Below are 9,479 nucleotides of genomic sequence, written 5' to 3' on the forward strand. Positions count from 1 at the left end.
CCTTACCTTTACCTCATATTAAGCATCATAATCGATGTATGGCTTAGTTGTTACTTCGTACCAATCGACACTAGCTTATTAGATAGCGTATACTAAATCTACGTTGATAATTCTTTTCTTATTATCTACCTCCTTGGTCCGGCAAGTAGCAACAAGGCGAGTTCTAACGCGTGCACACGTTAAAAAGACTTCTAAACGAAAAAATTATCAATACATGCAAGACACTATTCTAGAATTGTTATTTTAGCTAGTTTATACCTTGTTAATTACCCATGGTTCCCACAACCCTAGCAATGGATTTAGTTACCCATGTTAATAATCACACAATTAATATTAATTTGATAAGAATTCATGCATTTACTTCAATGAGATTGAAGAAAACCCACAAAATTACTTGAATTGATCAATAAGCTTGAAATATACAATTTCCAGAAAATACAATAATTTCCCAAAATCACAACTAGAAAAATGAAATCTGAAAAATACCCAAGAGTCTAACTCCAAAAATGAGGTTTTTACAAGTATTTATAATAGATAAACCCTAGCATAAAAAGGAAATCTATTTAAGGAAAATCTTCCCAAAAATGCATCTGAGTCGACGACTGGAGCACCGGACCATCGAGGTCACGATGGACCGTCGAGGCCCTCCGTCATTCCATACTTGACTTCTTTTTCTGCTTCTTTCTTCACCAACTTTCTGTTACCATCGATGGACATGGATGACGGTCCGCTGCGTGCACAACGGTCCGTCGATGGCTTCCGTTCTTCCATACTTTAGAATATTTTGAAGATGGGTACGGGGATACTTTTTGTTATCATTGACGGATGTGCAGGACGGTTCGTCGTGGCTATGACGGTCCGTCGAGAGACTCCGTAGACCCATACTTAGTCAGAATTCCCCAACTTCCTTTAGCAACCTTTTTCTTTGTACTATGGTGGCCACCTACGGACCGTCGAGGTCACGACGGACCACAGATGGCTCCGTAGGTCGTGATTTCTGCAATTTTCAGCACAATTCTCCCATGTTCTCAAAGTGGAAAGATTTCCTGCAAAAAAACAAAAAACTACTTGAAAACCAATACAAAAAGTCTTAGCACACACTGAACTTAGGAAAAAGAATTGAAAGTACCGTGAAACCACAGTACATCAACACCCTCAACTTAAATTCGTTGTTTGTCCTCAAGCGACGCACTATGACTCACCAAAAAATCTTTGTACAAAAGTATCCTTATTTTAGCTTTTAGCAATCATCTGGCTATCAATCCCGAGTATTTTCAAATTGATTTATGCATGTTATCACTATTAGGCTTGATCATGTGGATCAGACCATGACACAGACTCACCACACACCTACACCTATCCTCTTTGATCTCTCACCAAGGTGCTAATTTTTTGGTATTGCAACTAGTGCCCTTGCTTCAAAACAACATCCTCATTATTTACACAATGATTTCAGTTTGAGAATAAGGATTATTTTTCAACACTGCTCTCAGAACAACTCACAACTCATTTATACTTATTGCCATTATTTTCACTGCTTCAAGTTCACTATAATAGACTCTTAGGATCACGATAGGACTTTTTTGGCTTGTAAATTAGGCTCAGTGTTAGGTAGAGTACATTTGGATTTATTTAGTGACTCATTGTCCTCCTTGACATAACGGCTAACCGTCCTACCTTTTCATCATTTTATTCCACCCTATTTCTTAATTTTCTTGTATTCTTTCACCTTGCTATTCTCCCTTCTTTTTTCTCTTGTGTAAGTGACTCTTTTCTTTTTTTGCTTGTATTTTCACATTTTCAAATATTTTGTTTTATTCACTTTTCTTTCAACTTTTCTTGAGTCACTTTTCTTTTGTTCTTTCTCTCTCTTTGTTCTTTCAACCCCACTTTTCAGAGAATTCCTCATAATAGCCACCCTCAACTCATGGATATGCAATAAGTCAAGGTACACAATACAAAAGGTTGGGTCAGGGCCACGACAAGGTTGTTTTCTGCATTAGCCACCCTCAACTTATGCTTTTGGTATAAGCTGAGGTGCACATGTCCAAGGAGGGACCAAGGCCAACACATTATCCCCAGAAAAGATCAGTTGGGGTGAAAAAGAAAGGTCTATTTTAAGCTCAAATCATTTGGATCAAGAAGGGATTAATTTCATTCGGTTTTCTATTATTTAGGCTAACTATTGTCTATATTGAACAAGGGTTTCTGATCCTCTCTTATGTTGTCTATTAAGGCTTACTTTTAGTAGGACTAACCAGTCAAGTTCTAGGTCAGTAACAATGGTGGAAAATTCAAATTTTCCTCACACTCACTTGACATCTCATTACTCTACTAAATTATCAGAAACCTAGTTCGAGTTTTAGATTTAAGGTCATGCAGTGGTGTATCTCTATGTCATGCTTAGAGCCACACATTCATCAGTTACTATGCCTAGTCATGCAGCATTTTCTTTAAATCAGTATATCATTTTGTTTAGCCATCATGCTTCAGATTCCATTTGTATACTATGTACAAAAGATACCAACATGCGAGTTCAACAATAAAATAACCAGTCTCTTGGGGGAAAAAGAAAACATGCAAGAAAACCCTAATAGAGGAGCGTGAGTTGGGCTACTCAGACTTAACCCTAGCACTCGCTTAACAGTTACTCCACCCACAACAAAAAGACATGCAATTATCCCAATGCATAAAGTTATATAAAATAGAGTGTTAGGTGAAGCAAACCTGAGGCGCAAAGCGCCGGTGATCAACAAGTTGGCGGGTACGATTTTCCGGAACCCGCTCCCTCAGAAGTAGGGACACCCTCAGTAGTGTCCTCAACTACAACAACAACATCATCAGCAGTGCTCCTCTCATCCTCTACACCTCTGGAACTAAACGCCCCAGCAGCCACCTCGATAACCCTCTACTAGTGGGCCTCCTCATCAATCAGCGAGGCTCTCCACGCAGCCTCTGTAACAACCCTAACATGACTATGCTAAGTAATGCATAATGTATCTAGAATTCCTACGATTAGACCTGGTTCACACGGATTGATGCGCCTAGAATCAGACCTCTGAAACCCTTGCAACAGCCAAGACAACTAACTTGGTGATTTAGTTTAGCTAGGAAAGATCGGGTCCAGCCATGTAGGACACCCGAATATGAAGATTTACCCGAATGAGTCTTAACCAGACTTAAAAAGGGGATAATCTTAAGTTTGGATGGGTCTAGGGGTAAAATGGTCTTTTACAGGCTAAGGGTAGTATCTTAATTACCCTAATAATATAATTAATTAATTAATTAATATGGTTCAGGAGCAATTTGGGTAGAAGTGGCCGAAATTGACCCTTTAAGCAAAGTCTTGCTCCACCTGAGTTCGAGCCTTGGTGGAAGCAATGATTTAATTGATTTATTGTATTTAGTGAATTAGTTAAATAAATTGATATTTAATTTTCTAATTTAGTTAAAAGAAAATCAGTTTTTTAATAAAATAATAATAATAATAATAATAATAATAATAATAATAATAGTAATAATAATAATAATAATAATAATAATAATAATAATAAATAATAGGGAGTCCTAGTTTGACTAAATCTCCACCTAACTCTCCTAGTCCTAATCCTCTCATTCTCACGTCTCTCACTCTCATTATCACGTTTTTCATCAACAAAAGAACTTAAAATAATAGTTCTTCACTCTTGAAGAACTTACACACAAAAACTCAAACGAAAAGCTAAGCTAAAAACGAAAATCAACAACATTCTTCTTGACGGATTGGGTTTTGGATTTTGGTGGTGAGGCAGTGGTGTCGTGGGAATCGGCAGCATTGAACAAGTGTTGAACGACATTAAGGTGTGGGTTTTCTTCTCTCTTCGTCCCATTCCCAAGAGTCCCTTAAGGTTCAATTTAATCGCAATTGAAAAACTAAGGTTGTCCCCGTTGCATGCCCCTGTCATTAAATCCTTTGAAAGATCCAAAGCATGCGTTGGTATATCTTCTGGTAGATAATTTTAGCTCTGGTTGTGATTATGTGTCGAATGTGTATTTGGAAATTATGTAAGGAATGAAAGATGTATTGCAGAAAAGGGTTTTAAGTTAACTATTTGAGTATGGGTGTGCTGTAAATTATTTATGTTGCTGCCTAAAATTTATATGTTAAAAATGTTGTGTTTTCGTTTATGAAAATGTTAAAAGTGTGATGTTCATATAAGGGTAATGTTGCTAGAAAAATGTCACCCGAAATACCCCAAGAATCAACTCAAAAACCTTAAAGAAAGATGGATTGGAAGAGACCAAATTTCCAGCTTGCTGGAAATGTTGGTCTTGGCCCAAAATATGAAAAGTGAGCTATGTTTTAAAAACATTTAAAAACTGTGATGTCATTGGGAATTGAACCTAAGATCTCACCAAATGTAAACTACATAAAAATTTCATGAGAAAAATGAAAGGAAAAATAAATGTGGAGAGTGGGGATTGAACCCACAACCTCTTGAATAGATGAAAGAGTTAGGAAAAAATAAAGGAGAAAAAATAAAGGTGGAGAGGGGGGATTGAACCCACGACCTCTCGAATGGATGAGAGAGTTAGGAGAAAAATAAAGTAGAAAAATAAATGTGAAGAGGGGGGATTGAACCCACGACCTCTCGAATGGATGAGAGAGTTAGGAGAAAAATAAAGTAGAAAAATAAATGTGAAGAGGGGGGATTGAACCCACGACCTCTCGAATGGATGAGAGAGTTAGGAGAAAAATAAAGTAGAAAAATAAATGTGAAGAGGGGGGATTGAACCCACGACCTCTCGAATGGATGAGAGAGTTAGGAGAAAAATAAAGTAGAAAAATAAATGTGAAGAGGGGGGATTGAACCCACGACCTCTCGAATGGATGAGAGAGTTAGGAGAAAAATAAAGTAGAAAAATAAATGTGAAGAGGGGGGATTGAACCCACGACCTCTCGAATGGATGAGAGAGTTAGGAGAAAAATAAAGTAGAAAAATAAATGTGAAGAGGGGGGATTGAACCCACGACCTCTCGAATGGATGAGAGAGTTAGGAGAAAAATAAAGTAGAAAAATAAATGTGAAGAGGGGGGATTGAACCCACGACCTCTCGAATGGATGAGAGAGTTAGGAGAAAAATAAAGTAGAAAAATAAATGTGAAGAGGGGGGATTGAACCCACGACCTCTCGAATGGATGAGAGAGTTAGGAGAAAAATAAAGTAGAAAAATAAATGTGAAGAGGGGGGATTGAACCCACGACCTCTCGAATGGATGAGAGAGTTAGGAGAAAAATAAAGTAGAAAAATAAATGTGAAGAGGGGGGATTGAACCCACGACCTCTCGAATGGATGAGAGAGTTAGGAGAAAAATAAAGTAGAAAAATAAATGTGAAGAGGGGGGATTGAACCCACGACCTCTCGAATGGATGAGAGAGTTAGGAGAAAAATAAAGTAGAAAAATAAATGTGAAGAGGGGGGATTGAACCCACGACCTCTCGAATGGATGAGAGAGTTAGGAGAAAAATAAAGTAGAAAAATAAATGTGAAGAGGGGGGATTGAACCCACGACCTCTCGAATGGATGAGAGAGTTAGGAGAAAAATAAAGTAGAAAAATAAATGTGAAGAGGGGGGATTGAACCCACGACCTCTCGAATGGATGAGAGAGTTAGGAGAAAAATAAAGTAGAAAAATAAATGTGAAGAGGGGGGATTGAACCCACGACCTCTCGAATGGATGAGAGAGTTAGGAGAAAAATAAAGTAGAAAAATAAATGTGAAGAGGGGGGATTGAACCCACGACCTCTCGAATGGATGAGAGAGTTAGGAGAAAAATAAAGTAGAAAAATAAATGTGAAGAGGGGGGATTGAACCCACGACCTCTCGAATGGATGAGAGAGTTAGGAGAAAAATAAAGTAGAAAAATAAATGTGAAGAGGGGGGATTGAACCCACGACCTCTCGAATGGATGAGAGAGTTAGGAGAAAAATAAAGTAGAAAAATAAATGTGAAGAGGGGGGATTGAACCCACGACCTCTCGAATGGATGAGAGAGTTAGGAGAAAAATAAAGTAGAAAAATAAATGTGAAGAGGGGGGATTGAACCCACGACCTCTCGAATGGATGAGAGAGTTAGGAGAAAAATAAAGTAGAAAAATAAATGTGAAGAGGGGGGATTGAACCCACGACCTCTCGAATGGATGAGAGAGTTAGGAGAAAAATAAAGTAGAAAAATAAATGTGAAGAGGGGGGATTGAACCCACGACCTCTCGAATGGATGAGAGAGTTAGGAGAAAAATAAAGTAGAAAAATAAATGTGAAGAGTGGGGATTGAACCCACAACCTCTTGAATAGATGAAAGAGTTAGGAAAAAATAAAGGAGAAAAAATAAATGTGGAGAGTGGGGATTGAACCCACAACCTCTTGAATAGATGAAAGAGTTAGGAAAAAATAAAGGAGAAAAAATAAATGTGGAGAGTGGGGATTGAACCCACGACCTCTTGAATGGATGAGAGAGTTAGGAGAAAAATAAAGTAGAAAAATAAATGTGAAGAGTGGGGATTGAACCCACAAACCCTTGAATAGGTGAGAAAGTTAAGAGATAAATTAAGAGAAAAAGAATGAGGTTGTGGGGGATTGATCCCACAACCTCCTTGCCTTAAACGAAAAAGAAAAGAGGAAACGAAAGGAAATATTATGGGAGTGATGGGGCTCGACCTAGGGTCCCCCAAATCTAAAAAATGCAAGTACCAAGTTTAATATAATATTACGTGTTGCTCAAGGGATTAGAAATCGGGTTCCCTTACCCAATTCCGTATTGACACATAAGTCGTACGTTAACGAATAAATAATGAATGCTACTTGTAAGGATCGAAATTAAGATCTTGGCATACCAAAAAGATGCATAAGTCTTGTACCACATAATCTTAGGTAAGTATGAGTCACTTAGACGAATTATGAATGAAGCCTCATGGCTTGTATGTATGGATCCACAAGTCCAGTGTACGTTTAAAAGTAAGCGAACCTAAGATGTATGTAATGAAATGATGTGAACCTAGGAGGTTTGAGTAAGAGTGTGAAACATACAAAAAGGCCAAGTGAATTGGAATATGACGAAATAAGCATTCACATAAAGGGAGTGTAGAATGATATAAAGTCAAATCTCAAGCATACTCCAAAATAAAGTGTTAAGAATGAATTCACAGTTAATACGTAAAGAAAAGAATGACATCATGAATATAGGCTAGTGCAAGTGAGACAAGTTGCATCTACGCCTAAAATCAATGTCACTAAATGAAATGACTAAGAGAGTATATTTATGCTAAACGATGAACAAGCAAAGAAAGAGTGATTACATGAGGATAGGCTAGTACAAGTGAGACAAGTTGTATCTACGTCTAGAATCAATGTCCCTCAATGTAAATCCAAGAGAGCATACGTATGTTTTACGATGAATGAATAATGAAAGATAAGTAAATATGAAATGAAAAATGTTAAAAAGAATAGGGTGGCATCACAATATGAGGATAGTGCAAGTGAGACAAGCTGTACCTACGACAAATATAAGGTCACCAAATAGTGTTGAAAATTAAGGGAAAATTCTCAATCACACTCTATATGTAAGTGTAAGGACATTTCATACTTAATACGTAATGATCAGATGAGAAAACATCTAATGAGCTATGATGCCTCATGCTAGAAGTCAGCTTCTATGATGTATGAGATGAATGTAATGGGACTCTATACTGAGCACCAGTAGGCTAAGTATGAGTAGCGATTCCTTCTTTCGGGAAGGCAGAGGTTTGTGTAATTCTCATGAGATGAGATTGTCCGTCCAGATAGGTTTGAGTCTCCTTATATCTCCTACTCTTTGAACCTATACTACCAATATGGGGTTCTAGCAGGGTTCGATTCGTTATATACGCTAGCATGTTTAGGTTCACTTTGGACGGTGATTCCACCTCTTTTTGGTGTGGGGTTAAACGCTGGATCTCATGATGCTCAAATGATCTATGTCTAAAAAGGTTAAAGTTCCCAAAGAAAGAATGAGGTCAGTCTCAAGTAATGCACATAGTGAAATTAACGATACGAAAGGTGTTAGGATAGGATAATCAAGAGGTGAGCTAGATTTAAGTAATGACACTAGGTCATTCTTGGTCATTGCACAGCAAACCCGATGAAAGTCTTAAACTAAATCCTAGGTATGGCTGGTGTTTGCACTAACTTACGAACGAATGAAAATGAAGTATGTATGAATGAATGAAGCAGACTCTGTGTTTGCTAAAGAAGGCTCCTATTTGAGGTCCCATATGCTAAGCCCTCATTTTGGGAATTCCTAATGTCAAATCTATGATTCCAAGGTGTCATGGCATATGGATGAATGATATGAGATATGTTATGTGCTAATAAGCAATATGTTATATGTTGTATGCAATATGTTGTTTTACTTTTAAAATATATATTTGGTAAAAATAGTGAAAAATGACTAAGTTTCGAAAAATCAATTAATCATATGATTTAAGAGAAATCAATTTTTCAACTTACGGAGTCGCCACTTGATTTTTGATAAAATCAAGAAAAAATTTATAATTAATTTTCAAAAGATTTAAAACAGATAAAATCAATTGAAAAAAGGTTTAAATTTCAAATGTACATTCCGAGAAGGTGTTAGGCTCTCGGAATGCCCGCTAACTTACGGTTGACCGGCGATTTGACTAAAATGACCCTTTTAAAATAACTTTTCCGAAAATGAAGAGAAAAATTCATTTTATTATATATTTGTTTCATTTCATTTTTTATTTATCATTATTTCTAAAGGGAAGCATTTAGAGGAAATTATCTTCAGGGAATAACCTAAATGTTGACAAAAGTCAATAAAACAAACTAAATAAATAAAATAATAGTAGTAAAAATTTATGATTATATAAATATAGTAAGAAATGGTTGTCCTTTAGAAATTAATAAAACTCAACCAAACGTTAGTCAATCCAACAAATAATAAATAAAGGAGGGAGAGGAAAGAGTATTTGAACTTGGGCTAATTACCCAAATTCATTAACTTGGGCTTTGGCCCACTTGTCCTACACTAAATAATTCAAGAACGTGGGCTTGGGCCCCTTTTCAGCAACTCAATCCTGCATGAAAAAATTTGTGGCCTTTGGGCCTATTTAATAAAAATCCTGCTGATGGGCCTTAAGCCTTTTGACTTCCTGATACTTTCAAATGACAGAATATACACCGAATGTGTATCAGATGAATACACCCTGTACATTGACGCATTTCGTACTCATAAAATCCGCGTTTTGACTTGAATTTCGCATTTTTTCTGTATTTTCCAAACTGCTTCAACGTATTTTGCACCTGACTGTTTTTATTACTGTATAATGCTATATAAATTGTGTATACAAGTGTATACAGGCTATATTCTATGTATTTGTTTATTCATTGTTCCTGCATTTTACTTGAGTTCGACATACCTGCACGTTAAACCTGCATTCTCA

The 9,479-nt window shown here is 36.8% G+C and overlaps 1 long non-coding RNA gene across 1 annotated transcript; it reads right to left on the reverse strand.

Moving 5' to 3' along the window:
- Nucleotides 1-476: 476 nt before the first annotated feature.
- On the reverse strand, nt 477-3,419 carry LOC114078092. Its single transcript, XR_003579642.1, has 2 exons — nt 2,728-3,419; nt 477-1,046 (listed from the first exon to the last, which is right to left on the reverse strand). It is a non-coding gene; the product is annotated as an uncharacterized LOC114078092 (long non-coding RNA).
- Between the last annotated feature and the right edge of the window lie 6,060 nt (nt 3,420-9,479).

This window comes from Solanum pennellii, chromosome 1 (genome assembly GCF_001406875.1).
Source record: "Solanum pennellii chromosome 1, SPENNV200".
Classification (NCBI taxonomy): domain Eukaryota; kingdom Viridiplantae; phylum Streptophyta; class Magnoliopsida; order Solanales; family Solanaceae; genus Solanum; species Solanum pennellii.